Below are 16767 nucleotides of genomic sequence, written 5' to 3'. Positions count from 1 at the left end.
GCGATAGGACAACAGGAAATGGTCTCAGGGTGTGCCAGGGGGGATATAGGTTGGATATTAGAAAAAATTTCTTCACTGAAAGGGTTGTCAAGCACTGGAACAGGCTGCCCAGGGAAGTGGTTGAGTCACCATCCCTGGAGGCATTGAAAAGACGTGTAGATGTGGTGCTTAGGGACATGGTTTAGTGGTAGACTTGGCAATTCTAGGTTAGTGTTTGGACTTGATGATCTTAAAGGTCTTTTCTGACCTAAATCATTCTATGATTCTATGATTCTGTATCTGAACATTTGGGTGCCAAAATGTAGCTTTCTTAAGCAGGTATATTTTGCTAGTTTGATTTAAAAAAATCTGATGTGAAATGTTGACTGCAATTTTAGCTTGAAGCTCTTTGACCCTTTATCTAAATATATGTATTGTATATACTCATATATACTCTATCTGTACATAATTCTTATAGGTCATCAATTTACTTGTGTAACCTAGAGACTGCAAACTTTTCTTCGAAGCTGTAGATTGATCATTGCTTCAAATCCTCAATGTAAATGTTGGATCTTACCTTTCTTACATTTTTTCGTGGAAATTTAACCCAGTTGCCAATAACTGAGCAGAATGCTCAGTGCCAGCACTCTGTGATGAATTAGGGATTTTCTGTAAGATACAATAGGCAAAGCCAAAAGGAAAATAAATTTTGCTGCACAATGCATATCTCTCTGACCTCCTTTCTGAGTTCTTGAACACACCTCCACAAACATTGTGAGAGTCCCCAGTGTTAACAATTCTGAAAATAATGATTTTAGTCTGTTAGAACATAGAATAACCATCAGAAATAGTCTTGACTCCTTCACTGTCACTGCGGGTAAAACTGCCACTGTGATCTTAGCACCACAGCTAAACAAATTCAGGTTAGCAATGTTTACCTAAAAATTTATATTCTCTCTTTTACCATTGAATAATTGAGCAGGTATCAAATAGCAATGTTTCAATTATTCATTAAGTTTTTTCACTTACTAGAAAGATGGCTGTAGGCAAATAAGTGTCACTTGTATTAAACTGCGAACATCTTCGTGAGGTTTGCTAATCAGATCTTCACTGCTTAGACCACAGAGAATCTTTATTCATGTATGGAAACACAGTAAAATTACTTAGTTACTGGCCACAAAAAAATCTGATAACAAGGAGGATGGTTTCCTTTTTCTTCCCTCTCTGTCTTCTGGTAGATGAACTTAAAAGTCTAGTTCACTTGGTGAGATTGCAATAATAATTTTAATGAGTATGAACCTTTCCATAAAGATGGTAAACTTTCCTTCCTCTCCCCTCCCCACCCCAACAACCAAACCGTGTAGCATAGGTTACCTATTTCTAGTAGGGTAAAAAAAATATTTTTCTATAGGAGAGCAAAAAGACTATTCCACTATGTACACTTCTGGCCATATCTACACTAACAGACAACAGTGACCAGAGTGTGTTATCTGGCCCTCAGGGCAAGTGCATGTCCTGGCTTACCTCTGCCCAACTAAACTCCCTCCTCCATGCTCCAAACCATATGCTCCCATCCATACTGCTTACTGGATCGCTTCCTAGCCCAAGCTATCCAGCAGTTCATGCCAGTGCACTGCTTGGGAAAATGGCAGCTGGCTCAGCCACAACCATGATACAGAGTTTGTTAAAAATTAAGCACTGAGCAATTGCATGGCAGTGCACAAGCTTTGGTCCTACACTTCAGTTTACCACAATACATGCAGTCTGTATGTCCACTCTCCTCTTCTGTTGAATGCCTTCTCTACTTCTCCATTACTAAACAATATAAGCCCACTTCTCTTTTGGATTTTGTTTTCTTGTACATTTTTATATTTTTTAGTATTGTTTGCAGATTGAGTGGACATTTGATTTATTCCTTCTTTGCCCTATATAAATAGTCACACAATGTGATAATCTGTAGATAAACAGGCTCCTTTTCCAATGAGTTTCTTCCAAAAGCTAAAAAAACCCCAAACATTCTTTCATAGCACAAGTCAGGACAGTGTTGGAAAAGTCAAGCTACAACTGGTGTAGTCGAAGCTGAACATCTTTACCCTGCTTTAATTCATTTAGAGGACCTTTCTTAAGTTTCCACTACAGCATATGCAATGGGAGGGCTGCCAGAGTGTTAAATAAGAATGACCAAGGCCTGCAAAGATAAATCAGATCCAGACAAGCAAATAATTTCCATGTCTGAGTTAAATCTCTGTTGCACATTTCATTGCACAAGCTATCACATTGATAGGCTTGCTGTAGGATCCTGAAAAGAAATCTTTGAGCTTCTGTGTTTGGTGAAATTGTTTATGGCTTTTCCCTAATTATATTAGCAAACACCTACATTAAAAGGTAGTAGATCAAAGCATTCAAGAGTGTGAAAATGTAAGTCAAGATGCTCCACACAGTCTTAACTCTACCGTCTCATTTATATGCATGAACACATGCTATTGTTTCTGAAGGATGCCTTTCTTCTTGGGTGGGATTCATTTCTGCGTAAAGGTTTTGGTTTTAGTTCTTTTATGAAAGTTAGTAAGAGAAGACTGGACTTCAGGGAGACAAAGATCTAACTGTTTTTTACCAAACTAAAATCTTTAAGGACTGTGGCATAAATAGAATACAGATGATTTACCCTTGACATAAAAGCCACCTTCTCTTGTTAATTAGAGTAGTAAACCTTATAATGTGTTGATATGTTAGGACTGCAATGTGTTTGGACTAAGTCAAGAGAAATATTGTTTTGACAGTGATAAAATATAATGTAAACTCTTTTGAATCTGTCTGATATATACATACAATGCTCAATAAAGATAACAGTATGATTTTAAAGATTCTGTGCTGAAAATGCAAAATGAAGCTGTGCTTTACCAATACAATACTGTAACTCAGTTTATTATAGAGTCATGCATATGGGGTATACTTAACTAATTAATAGATAATTTAGCTGATTTGGAGATAAAAATAATAGTTCTTTGGAAATATTTCCAAAGTTGGCATCCTAATACCTGACCTCCATCCTAGATTTGTTAGATGTATTTAAACAGCATGTGAAGTGCAGAAATTGCACAGCAATAAGAAAAGAGTTAGTTAAAAAATCGTTATCACTAAAATCAAGATACTAACTACAAATCACTCAGGTTCTCATCACAAACATGGCTTGACAGAAAGATGTATGTCATGTATCAATAATCACAAAAACCTAAAAACTTTAGTGATTTCTTACACATGCAAGAATGCAGGTCAACTTTTAAACAAATCATCTAGATTCTTTTTTAGTCAATAGATAAAAAAGCACTTCTAAAATATAACCCTTCTAAAGTGGACTTCCAAATTAGGTCAAATGAACTGTTCTTTACAACACTTCTTTCTCTCCATCAGCTGTAAAGAGAGTGAACTCTGACTAGCTCATGGTGCTGTAGACATGTAATTTGGTGAGATAAATTTGCCTTCAATATAAAGATTCAGCAATAAGAGGGAAATAACTGTTCCATATTTATTATTTCCCTAGTAGCGTTGCAGTTTAACAAAGGATGTTGCTGTATAATAAACCATCTGCACTAAATAAGGCAGCTTCTTTTGTGTGTACCCTAAAGGAAAAGGAAAAATTACTGGTCTGGTGAATGTCTGTAGGCACCACCTCACATTCCTTCAAAGTATCATACTAGTGTTTCTATGAACTGCACAGTGCACTCGTTCCACCAGGAATTCAGACATCCTTTGTAAATGCACTGGCAGAGTGTTTACAGAAACTTTATTTAAAGTTAGCCAGAGGGCCTGGCTCCTCACCAAGGGAAAGCCAAGAGCAATTCAGCCCTATTGCTCTCCCCAGCTAGCAGGAGGATCTTCTCCCCAAGTCAGGGAAGCCAAAGAGCTGTTTTAAAAAATATTCTGTTATCTCTTTTTCACATGCCTAATGTTCTGAAAAGTGTTGGTACTATTTCCATCAAGGTTTATATTTCCTTCCTCCTTCATTCCCCCCCCCCACCCCATTTTAACTTATTGTTCCCTGTCCAGATGGACATGCATTAGAGAAGAAACTTTTTAGCTGATAGTCATAAACCAAGTATATGTTAGCTAAGTCAAAACAAATTGTTCATTTTTCAAGAGCTTACTTTTGTCAGAGGCACAGAAAAAAGAAGAAAAAGTGTCATCCTTTGGAAGATGAGGGGTTTTAATACCAAGATTTTTTTTTATGTTTATCTTGCAAAGAATTGCACTGATTCCAGCTTAAATATTTGAGTCCTTCCTAATAAAATATCCCACTGACTTAAAACAGGGTTTGGAAGAAGTGAGGACTTTGTGATTAGGCAGTTGCAGTGTCTTGGTTTACAAGGATCAACAAACTAAATAAACCATCTATTAATGATTTTTTTCAAATTTACTCTCTGCTCTCACCTCAGCATGGTCATCTCTGTGTATATGCCCTACCAGGGAAGCAGGAGGATCTTGCTGCCATTTCCTGGGCATCCCTTAAACCTATGTCACTGTTCCCCCTAAAGTGCTGATGGTAATGTTGTTCTTACCCTAGTGCCAGAATATCTCTTTGTCCTGCCACATTTGGGGTTTAAACTCATATATGGGGTTACTGTGGCTCTTTATACTTTCCTAGGTACAGTCCTGGTGGCATCAAGGGTCATGCCTGTACTGATTTTAAAAGAGCTCTTTCTCTTCACTCTTGGTGAATTGCTGTCGAAGGCTGTCGAGATCATGGTTGTCCTACCATACGCTGGTTTTGAACCAAAGCTTCTTTCATCTGCTCTATTGTTAGTAATAGGAGAGTTTGTTAAGCTACATGTCTAATAGGGTGTTGTTCTAGGCTATTGCTGGTTCAGTTACCATGACAAGACACCAAAGATCGTCCGGCACGTTTGTTATTATGTTGGAGTGTCCTGTGAAGAACTTCAGTGTTTAGACATTTATAGTTGAATGGCATTTCTATCCTTTTCTTTGTATTCAAGGGGGTTTTGTTTGTTTGTTTACTTGTTTTTTCATGGTTTGTACAGCTTAGAGCATTAGTCAACACTGATGAGATTTACTGATTTAGGTCTTCTGCTTATATACCTGTTTAGGTGAAGCCTATGTTTCTGTAGATATCTGTCTGTAGGCTAGCAAGCTCAGCTATGCCTCCTAACTATTCTCATTTGCCTTGGCTTGTACTAGTCCAGACTGTTAGTCCTAGGCATGAAATCCCAATTCTTTGCAACCCAGTAGAGTTCCTTGGTTACATATGGTGAGTCATTAGCTCATCATGAAGAGCAAGTCTGATGCACGTTGCCATGGTAGGATTAATCCCAGTGATGAATAACACAGTTGAATTACTTCAAAATGAATTTTCAATAACTAACTAGCAGTAATAGTAGCTTCCCTTTGTTCAGATAGGTCAATCTATGGTCAGTTGTTGCCAAGTTGTGCTAGATTCATTACAGACTATCTAAGGTCCCTTGCAGCTTTCTCCTGATACTTCACACAAAAAAATAGTCTATGACTAGTTCTTCTGACTGGGCATTCACGCTGCCAGTAAGATGTTTGTCTTGTCCGTCTTTTATCTAGCAGCATGCACAGGGATTCAAAGGCATTTTCTTTGGGATCACTGTTTAATCTTGCATGAATAATAATCTCTTTTACATAGTAAACCTGGTTTTCATTTTAAAAAGTTTTAAATGCCAAAAGAACCTGTTTGAGGGCAGAGAAGCATGGTTGTGCAAGCCTTTTTTATTTTCTTCAAAGAGATTCGATATTTTATTTCTTCCTGATTTTTTATTTCTTTCTGATTCCATCATTTATGCTTCTGGTTTATGTACACATGCACAAACATTTTGTAGCATCATGTAATCCCCTTCCGCCCAATCCACTTTTCAAAAAAATTTGTCCTCCCATGAAACTTGCAGGAAAATATCTGTTAGACAGCACTTTCCTTCTGTTTTGATATGCTTGCCAAATCTTACTGAGATATGTTTTACATAGTTATCATACTTTCAACGCACCTTTTCTAAACATTGAAAGTATTAAAAGGAAAACTCATTCCAATCATTCCAGCTTATCTGCTGATGTAGGACTGAAGATCTACTATGCTGAATATACTTGCTGTGAAAATCTTGTTAATGATACCACTGAAAGTGTGGAGGCTCAAGCTTTGGCTACATTGGACCAGAATCCCTTGTTGTGTCTATATTTGTCTTCTCCATGACCCTCCAAGACATCTGTTCCAATGCTGTGGATCTTTCTGTTGATGGCAGTCATCCTGGGTCACATGCCATAGTACTGTGTTTGAAAATAGATGTTAACCCAGACAAAACCCAGGTATGCTTCTGAATTGTCTCAGCTGTACACAGGTGGCAGTAGATTTTCTACAAATTTCATTTTTTTAAGGGATGATGTTATTTTTGCTTAATACACTGGGACAGGGATATTCATAGAGGATTTTTGTACTCATACTTAATATTTCTTTTCTCCACTCCATGCAGTGGAGGTTTTATATTGTCTCCTAGTCTCTCTGATGAAAGTGATGTTAATGATGTGGATGAACATATAGCATAGAACTTTATATTTTCTCTGAGATACATGTTATTGGTATGGACATGACGATGGGTTTTGTGGAATTTTATTCTGGTTTTCTTCTGAATCTATGAAGTCAGACCTTCTTGAATGTCTGTATTGCAATAGAAACATTGTATATTTAGTTTTAGTTTTGTCCCATTAAAGACAAACATATTTGTATGTATGTTATTGTTGTCTTTGAAATCACACTTTTTAATTGTCAGCTCTCATTGGGTACTTCCTCCTGCCATTCTCCTGGTAGATCCATTCTCCAGGTGGATTCTTGGTTTATTACACACAACTTCAATTTCACAGAGGAAGTTGCTCAGAAACAATGGGCTCAGTTATCTCAAATAACCCATAAGGATTTCCCTCTCATCTGTATCAATCTGCAAATATCAGGCCAGGAGAGAGATATATTGGAAGTAAAAGCCCAGAAGGGCTTCATATCACCTTTCTGTTGAGGATTTGGAAAAGAACAGTGTCATTAACATTCACTTAGTTTTGTTCTCAGCAATGCAATTCAAAGTCCATGGGCAGTAAGTTATTTCCTTTGTAATTCTGATATCATGTTTAAACTGCCCACATGAATGGAGATCCACACAGGGTAAATGAAAGAAGCCTTTTGTTTAAGACTCCTCAAACATAATCTTCAGTCCCAGACGTTGAGTGCTGCACGTGTGCAGGCACACATTCATGCAAAGTGGTAACATCCAAGAGTCATTTCCTGTGCATCTGTTAAGGTATAATAATACATCAATTATCTAACTTGCCTGTGCTTAATAGAACAGTTACAACGTCTCGTTCAATAGAAGGGGAATCTTCTTGAAGCTGAATGCATATCGGAGTGCTTGAGGATTTCAGGGAAAAACATTTTAAAAAAATCCTATTTTATAGATTTTCAGATACTGAAATATAGACAGCAATTTAAGTTAAAGTATATTGTTCTGAGGCTACATTAGTTCTCATATAGCAAACCAGAACACTCATCAAGAAAAACATGTCAAACTTCCTTTTAAAAACAAAGTATGATCTGTTGTTTTTATAAACTACTGTTTAGGGCTTGATGGTTTTAATGAAACTTTGACTGTCTGAACTCCACTTGAATCCACTGCTAAGCACTAATATAAAAACTTTTCTGCTTTGTGTTAATACAAAGGTCTGGGCCATCTTCCAAATCAAATGAAATATGTCCTGGGAACTGGGCCCAAAATTTAAACCTGAGCACCTAAAATTAGGAGTAGATAAATGACACACCAAAACCAGTATTTTTGCTTGTTTGCCTAATAGTGGCACTATGTGCTCACTGGGAACCTGTTTTAGAGCAAAAAGTGATAGACCACAATATTGTGCCAGATGAGGATGAATTATTTTTTTAGGCACCTAAATTTTAACTAACTAATCTATTTTTCTGTGACAACGTGTAACTCCCACATCCCATTAGGACACATACAGTATGTACATTATAGTACAGTTTGTGGAAGTCTTTTAAAAACACTTCATTAGTCCCTTCTACCAGGGCTGTGTAACAACTTGTTGCTAACGATCAGTTGTTATTCCATGGTATTTATGTAAAGTTTGCCCAAGTATTTTTTTAAGATGCAGCTTCTGTTTAGATAATTGGTGAAATCCAAATGCTAGCAATTAGGATATATTACAGTTCAGTTTATAGCAAGAAGATAGTAAGTTTCACACCTATAAGCTAAATTCCTGGCAAAGGTGACGTTAGGAATTCCATTCCAAATAAAGCAATCAATCAATATTCCTCCTTTGTTTACTCTCCAACCTTTAGAACTGATGGTTACGCTGCCTACATGGATTTACTTAGAACAGTGAGAGACATTCAGAAAGTCCATCCAATTTCTTGATTTATTTGCTATTGATGCATAAAATAAGCTTGTCTGTGAAATAGCCATGTTGAAATTGCTATTCTCATGCATTTTTCATTGCTATTATTCGGCTAGACTGACTCTTGAGGGTCAGATTAAAATTCATTCATCTAAAGCTGTGCTGGTGACAGTAGATAGCCTCAAATTAGCTCTTCCAGTTAATATCTGTACCAGTATTTGTAAAACCATTAGTATCGAGAATATTCTGATTGGGCAGTGCATGTTTTAACAGAAATTCTTTTAACCTTCTGTGCAATGAAAACTTAAAAAGCACTGCATGATATTCCTGACATTTAATTCAGCCTATGCCAGCACAACATTGTGGTCTTCACAAAGTCTTTTATTGCTGGTGATGAGAGGTCATTGCTTATTAGATAATCACATCCTTTCCCTGCAATACCGGGCATACACATTTAATACAATTATAATGCTTAACACTTATATAGTGCTTTTCTTCCAATTGCTTTACAGACATTATGTAATTAAATTCTCAGCATTCTTGGGAAATAAGCTAACTCCTTATTACAAAGAGGGATATTGGGCCAGAGGCAATAGCAGCATTTTCAAATATAGTCTTTAATTTTTAAGCTGGAAATTGGAGCAGAGCATCTCTGAAGATCAGGCTGTGTGGCACCAAAATTACCAGTCATTTTGAAAGCTGTGGTATAAAAAGTGCTACCATAGGTCACTGAAGTAGCTGGGGTGAGAAATAGGATTGAAAATCCAGTCTGGATTCTTCAGGCTTAGAGTGAGATACTGAAATCTTTCTTTCACGTAGATGGATTCTGCAATCTGTATTGAGGCAAAATGCCAGCTGCCTCTGACTGAGTATACACAGGCAGGCACTGTAGAGCACATCCATCGCTTCCTATCTTTGGATGACACAAGGTTTCTGATGAATAGTCTTAATGCACAATCATGCTTAAGCTATAAGTCAACTTACTTCAAACCCCACTGAATCTTTTGCCTCGCAGGAGCACACCAGGAAGCACGGAGGGGGGCAGCAGGAGAGCAAGCTGATGCCCTACTTATGGAGCGAGGCTGCTCCATAGGAAGCAAAAGGAGGCAACAGCTGTCTGGAAGCCAGGTCTCCACCTGCGATCACTGTCCCTCAGCATCACCAATTTTGACAGCAGCAGGCACAGGAGAAAGCATTCCCTTTTGTGGGAGCACCAGAACAGGGTGGCACCTTCCTCCTCCTCTTCCTCTGGGGACAACTGATGAACCAGACTGAAACATTTCATGGGCTGGATTGACACTCCTGGCTGCCAGCTGAGATGCACAGTATCCCTTCACCTCCCTCTCCCCGTTCCCCAACAGTTCCATTTCCAATGCCCTCTGTCTCCTCTCACCCTCTTTTTTGTCTTCTCGCCATCACAGCCCACCACTTCACAACGCACATGCTACGTTCCCTAACACTGTTGTTCCCAACTCCCTATTCAACACTCGCCTCTCCCTGAGCTGTTGCTGCCCTTTGTTCTTCTCTCGCTTCTTTGAAATGCTTCTTGAGACCTTTTCCAATATGCTGAAAGTGGTTATACTTAAGTAACTAACACCATCCTTGTAGTCAAATACCACCTTCATCCTCCTTGAATTCTCCTTGGATTTCAGCATTATGGTAACTGCCTTGAAATATTACCTTCCCTTTCATTTCACAGCCCAGTCCTCTACTGTCTTGTCTCCTACCTCTCAATATTTATTTAGGTCTCTATTCAGAAACCTGACTAAATGCATTTCTGTTCAGGGCAACAATGAATCATATGCTCATATGCTTAAATAATGTATTGAATAAAGATGCCTTTCTGACCCAGAGCCCAAGCAGCTGTTTGGATGTTCCTCTTTGCCATTCTTGCCTTTGGGATCAATAATCCGTTGCTCTGCAGAATACCTCTCAGTATTTCATCTTTAAGAAATCTCCCTCTCTGCTTCCATCCTGTTTCCCTCTGCCCAACGCAAGTGTCAGAGATAGACTCGCTCGTACATCTTTGTGAGTTTCCATTGTTGATTTAATCTTCTAATGGCTAAAATTGAACTAGACCTTCTTCCTTAAGACCCCATTTTGCCCCCTTTTCTTTCTTCTGTGAAGAGTGTTTTCATGTTCTGAAGTCACCCTGTGGGTGCATTCTCAGTCTGAAATCATTACTTACTATACTTGAGATTATAATAAAACAGACAAGATGATGTTCATCAGTGTTGATTATCGTGAGGCTGTTTATCATGTTCTAGTGTTTCTGTATTGTATTACTCATTTCTGTCTAGTTCTGTACTGTAGGGATGTTTTAGGCAAAAAAATAACAACAAATATTCCCTGGCCTAAAATCTTATACTCCAAATTGAAGCACGTCATTAAATAAACAAACTCCTAAGCTCTATGCTGAAGGATGTAATGCAGTTACAATTGCAGGGTTAGGAGTCTGCTTTGATGATCCCCTATTTGCTCTGCTGCTTCTTTTCTTTCTGTTGTGGGTTCTAATATGCATATATATATACACACACATTAAAAAATCATGGTGGAGTAAGGATGGGTTGGCAGTAATGGCACAGGGGGGAAACTAAATGTCAGTAGTTACAAATCCTGCTGAAATCAGGTAGTGATTCTGCTCCCTTCAGCAGGCTTTAGATCATGTCTCAAGAGCATGAGGCAGGCATCTTGGGACAGAAGGTCTACTAACCAACCAAGCCAGCCAATTTGTCAGTAAATGTAAAGGACATGGAGGATTAAATTTTCAGAGGTGGTTAAGTATGGATATTAGGATGCTATTGAAGAAATTAAATCCATGTTAGTAAATGAGCATCTCTGGGAGAAAAATGTCTGGATCTGAAGCAGCCTGCACTACGAGCCATAGGTGTGTGCGAGGCAGTTGGTGTTGCCTTGCCCGAGCTAGGAAGAAGGAGTGGAAGGGGTTATGAACCCAGCGAGGGGACCAGGGAGCACCTCTGGGCACATGGAAGCTTGTTATATGCCATCACAGAATTTCTGCCAGGGGTTTCTTGGCTTTGCTTTCTGTGAGGCATCCAGTGTATGTCTATCCAACATAAAGCAGTGAGGTGAGGTATAGATATGCTCGGTGGGTGCACCCAGTGCATAAAGTCCACCTGCATGGGAAAGCACAGTGCCAAGGAGAGCAGTAGATCTGTGGTAGCTCGCATGCAGTCCAAAGTGAATGAATTGTGGCCCTTGGACTCAAGCTGTCTTGCAATGAACCAACTGACGCCTCTCTGCACCAGAGCGCCATCATGCCTTCCTTTGGCTTGGGAAAGGTGATTGACAGAGGTAGTCGGATGGCTTCCATAGCATGACTCATTGCATGGTCCCTGCTGGTGAGAAGGCCATGGCTAAAGTTTCAAATATATGGTTAGAGATTTAAAGATGCCACTCTGGAGTGAAATCTCAATTATTTTTTAACATAAACCAAAGTGCAGCTTATATAACAGAACATAATCTAAGTGCTAATAAAAAATGTAAACACCATTGCCATCTTGTGGCTTAAAGTTGCTTCAACAGACTTTTACAAACGGATTATATACTCCCTCTGATGTTCTGTAAACATAACACATTTTCAATTAAATAGGCGAATCAAAGTGGCACAACACAGAAACAATGTCCAGACCTGCACATCAGAATCAATTACAGGAGTGGAGAAACAATCCTATTTGTCTAGAAGGACTAATCACGTGGCCAGCCGTCGGGAGCTGAGAGACCACAGATCATTACTGAATGAAATAGCACTAGGCATATTTTGTTGCTTTGAAATAAAAGGACATTCTACAGGTATAAAACTTTTGGATCACTCTTTTTTTTTCTTTTTTTTTTTTTTTGAGAAAAAATGACTCATATATAAAGTATGAGCCTGTGATGTTTAAAGCAAATACTGCTTAGATTCCAACAGGGGAAAATGTGCTGCTTTTTAAAATAAGTTCTATATTGTATAATATTAGATACAGAGTGCTACAGGTATACACATGTCTGCAGGAGTTATGGTTTTATTCTTTGTTTCTTTGTTTTCCAGTTTCATAGCTGCTGTCTCTGCAATTGGTCCTCTGAGCACTGTTAGAAATAGGATACACTATTAAACAGGGAATGCTGTCCTAGATCAGATGAGTTTACTGTGTGTTTTAGACATGAGGTTCCTTCGGCACTTAACATTGAGTGATTGTTTTACAAATAATTTAATTTCTGTAAATTGTTTAGCCAAATAAATTTTAGGAAACTATGTCAGAGCATCAGATTTCATTTTCTTTTTCTATATTCACTGACCAACAGCTAATGAATAGAACTGGGCAGGAAACGATGTATTTGTCCCATTGAATTGTGATTTTTCAAGACTTCTCCTGCTCTGTGCTTGTCAGACCTTAAACCCACAGAAGATTTTTTCAGACTTAGGGGCAGACATTGGCCATAGGATGGCTGGTAGCCTTGTGTTTATGGCACTTGATCGAGATGCTAATGGCCAAGATGAAGGTCCTTAACTGCCATTCTCATACCCCTGTATTCCATATAACATTGTTCATTCCTACATTGTTCACTCTTAGGGGATTTTTATCTCTGTCTGCTCTTGAACAGAAAGCCCAGCCTAGACAGAAAAAGCTTCTGCCAATAAGACGTTCTCTGTTTTTTCCCATGCAAACTTTGGCTTGGTTTGGGTTTTTCATTAACTGTTTTCTTAACTTTTTTTATTTAGGAAAACTTCTCAGCTTTAACAGAAATATCATAACAAACAACATGTGAACAATTTAAATATGACATAAAAGACGGATGACCAATGACCCAAAACTATAAAGTTCAAATATGAGACATTTTGATCTATTTAGTAATTCTATTTCTGCAGCCTTTTATTTTGGCAAAACATTAAAACCTTGTTCAGAGTTAATTTAAATTTATGCACATTCTGAACTCTCTCTTTATATGTCTATGTCTCATGTGGTTTCGTGTAAGATTTCTTAGAACCTAAGACCAATATCCTATAGATATTGATTAATGGGGAGCCATGAATTTACCTTGCTCTTCCGAGACAAACACTGCGATCATATAACATAGTAATAACATCTATGAATTTGAACCTAATGAAGAAAACAGTATAGCATCTAAAATGAGTTACTTGTAGGATATAGGTTACATTTTTGTTTTACAATGACCTGTTGAGGCTGCAGCCACCATGTCAGGCAAACAGTACACTGTCTGGATTGAACCAAATTGTTATCACCATCTAGATCCAAATATAGAACTGTACCTAGTTTTACAGCACCTGCTGCCCCTGGTGTGACACCTAAATACAAGGCACAAAGATGCCAGAACATCAATAAAGGGGCCACCTAGGAAATATCAAGAAGGAGGACGCGGCCCTCCTGGCAAATGGGAGCTTCTCCCTCCATGTCAGGCTCATTGCACAAGTATTCTTCCTTTGGCTAGGGAGAAGAAAAACTGGCTTGGTTGCTAGACAGTGTACCTTTTTGGGAGACACAAGTTATAGATCCTGCTGTAGTAAATATTTGTGTCTCCTACATACAGTAAAACAGCTTTTATGAGAAAATTTGAGAGTGGTTACTTCGTAATGCAGGAGAAGCTAGTGGTCAGAATGTGCTCCTAGGGGCTAGATATTGCAAATTAACATAGGGAAGGATATAAAGAAATCTGTGTCACTCTCATCTCAGGCTTCCTCTCTTCTGCTTTGCTGAGTTTAAAGGCTGACCAGTCAGATAGTTTCTAGCAGGTAAAGCAGGCAGCCCTTGTTGATGAACTGTCCTGAGGTCAAAGCCTTTAAGTGCACTGAGAAGGACCGACACAAGAAATTTACTTCCTCAGGATTGAGACCTTTTAGCACTAAGCAGAAACTGATTGCAAGTTTGGAGGATCTTTAATTTTTTCGTCCTTTATCAATTAGTTCCTTCAAGACCACCTCTACCTAAACAAATATACAGATCTTTAAAAAATGCATCTTGTTGAATTTTACTGATCCCCGTTGTGATATTTCAAATATTTTCATCAGTCTCACTAAGAACACAAATACTGCACATGCAGTTTGCTCATGTACACAGGAGATAGTTTACCAAAATTCAGACTGAAGTTATGGATATAAAACTTTAATGGCTTTTGCCCAACATTCCAATACGCATTGCTAACAGATACTACATGTACGAATCCAAAAACAGATGAAAAATTGCAGGTTAGGGACTAGGCTGTTAGATTGTAAATGCGTGATCTAGACTGTAGCCTACAATTTTTTCTCCAATTTTTGAAAGTAGCACATAGCTATAACATTCCATGAGCAGAACAGAAAAGAGACTGTAATTCAGAGCCACATTTATACTCTAGTTTCTTCCTTAATCTCCTTTCAGTCTCAGCTCAGTTGACTGGTGTACAGAGAGGACAGTAGAGCTACTCCACAGCTCTTACCCATTGCAGGGGACCCCTCACATATTGTAATATGATGGCGCATGTATAGCAACCTCAGTCACTTCCCTGGCTCTCTGCCTTCTGGCCTCTTTGCTTAAGCAGAGCCTGGGAAGGTGGAGTCTGTAACATGACAGCATAATGAGTCGCCTGACCACAGGATACGGACGCCAATATATTTCTAGGGTATGACATCAGTTTTGGTAAATTTTCAAACATCCCCATTGCTATCTTGTGTTCATTTACAGATATATTGACTCCGGCACATGCTGCTGTAGATCTAACTCTAGCAGTCTGATTGCAGGTTTGCCCCACATGCTTATTTAACATGCATTTGCTACATGTCTTCAGATAAAGCCGTCAGGCAAATGAAGCCTCTTTGGGAATTGTGCTTTTTTCTGCCTGAAGTGCTGCCCATTTTCCTAGGAAAAGATCCTTGAAAGACATAGAATTATGTGAACATTTCTATAATGTGTACCCATCTATGCAGTAACTTAGTATTTCAGAATAGTATTTTGGAATATATCATATATTCTTTACACTTCCCTTTAACGTTTTCCTTTTTTCAGCTGAACAAGTGTCATGCTCTGCATTTGTTGGTTTAGGTATAATTCTGTTGCTAATCCAGTGCCAGAATTTTTTGATGGTTTCCTTGGCAAAAACAGCTACTTAACTTGGTATATTCAAGGTAATAAGGATTTTGGTCCCATTTTTCAGTATCTGATATTTCATTGTGTAGAATATGCAAGGCATTTGACACTGTCCTGCACAACATCCTTGTCTCTAAATTGGAGAGACATGGATTCGATGGATGGACCACTTGATGGATAAGGAATTGGCTGGATGGTCATACTCAAAGAGTTGTGGTCAACAGCTCAATGTCCAAGTGGAGAACGGTGACGAGTGGCATTCCTCAGGGGTTGGTACTGGGACCGGCACTGTTCAACATCTTTGTCGGCGACATGGACAGTGGGATCGAGTACACCCTCAGCAAGTTTGCCGACGACACCAAGCTGTGTGGTGCAGTCGACACGCTGGAGGGAAGGGATGCCATCCAGAGGGACCTTGACAGGGTGGAGAGGTGGGCCCATGCAAACCACATGAAGTTCAACAAGGCCAAGTGCAAGGTCCTGCACATGGGTCGGCGCAATCCCAAGCACGACTATAGTCTGGGCGAGGAATGGATTGAAAGCAGCCCTGAAGAGAAGGGCTTGGGGGTATTAATTGATGAGAAGCTCAACATAAGCCGGCAGTGTGCACTTGCAGCCCAGAAAGCCAACCGTGTCCTGTGCTGCATCAAAAAAAGCGTGACCAGCAGGCCGAGGGAGGTGATTCTGCCACTCTACTCCGCTCTGCTGAAACCCCACCTGGAGTACTGCATCCAGCTCTGGGGACCCCAATATAAGAAGGACATGGAGCTGTTGGAGCAAGTCCAGAGGAGGCCCACAAATATGATCAGAGGGCTGGAGCACCTCTCCTATGAGGACAGGCTGAGAGAGCTGGGGTTGTTCAGCCTGGAGAAAAGGCGGCTCCAGAGAGATCTAATTGTGGCTTACCAGTACCTGAAGGGGGCCTACAGGAAAGATGGTGAGGGACTGTTTATCAGGGAGTGTAGTGATAGGACAAGGGGTAATGGGTTTAAGCTGAAGGAGGGTCGATTTAGATTGGATTTTAGAAAGAAATTCTTCACTGTGAGGGTGGTGAGGCACTGGAACAGGTTGCCCAGAGAGGTTGTGGATGTCCCATCCCTGGAAGTGTTCAAGGCCAGGTTGGATGGGGCTTTGGGCAACGTGGTCTAGTGGAGGGTGTCCCTGCCCATGGCAGCAAGGGGGTTGGAACTAGATGATCTTTAAGGTCCCTTCCAACCCAAACCATTCTATGATTCTATGATTCTATGATTCTATGATTCTATGAATATAAAGTATCATGCATTATTTC

This window comes from Grus americana, chromosome 3, assembly GCF_028858705.1.
Source record: "Grus americana isolate bGruAme1 chromosome 3, bGruAme1.mat, whole genome shotgun sequence".
Lineage (NCBI taxonomy): Eukaryota > Metazoa > Chordata > Aves > Gruiformes > Gruidae > Grus > Grus americana.
This window is presented reverse-complemented; position numbering follows the sequence as displayed.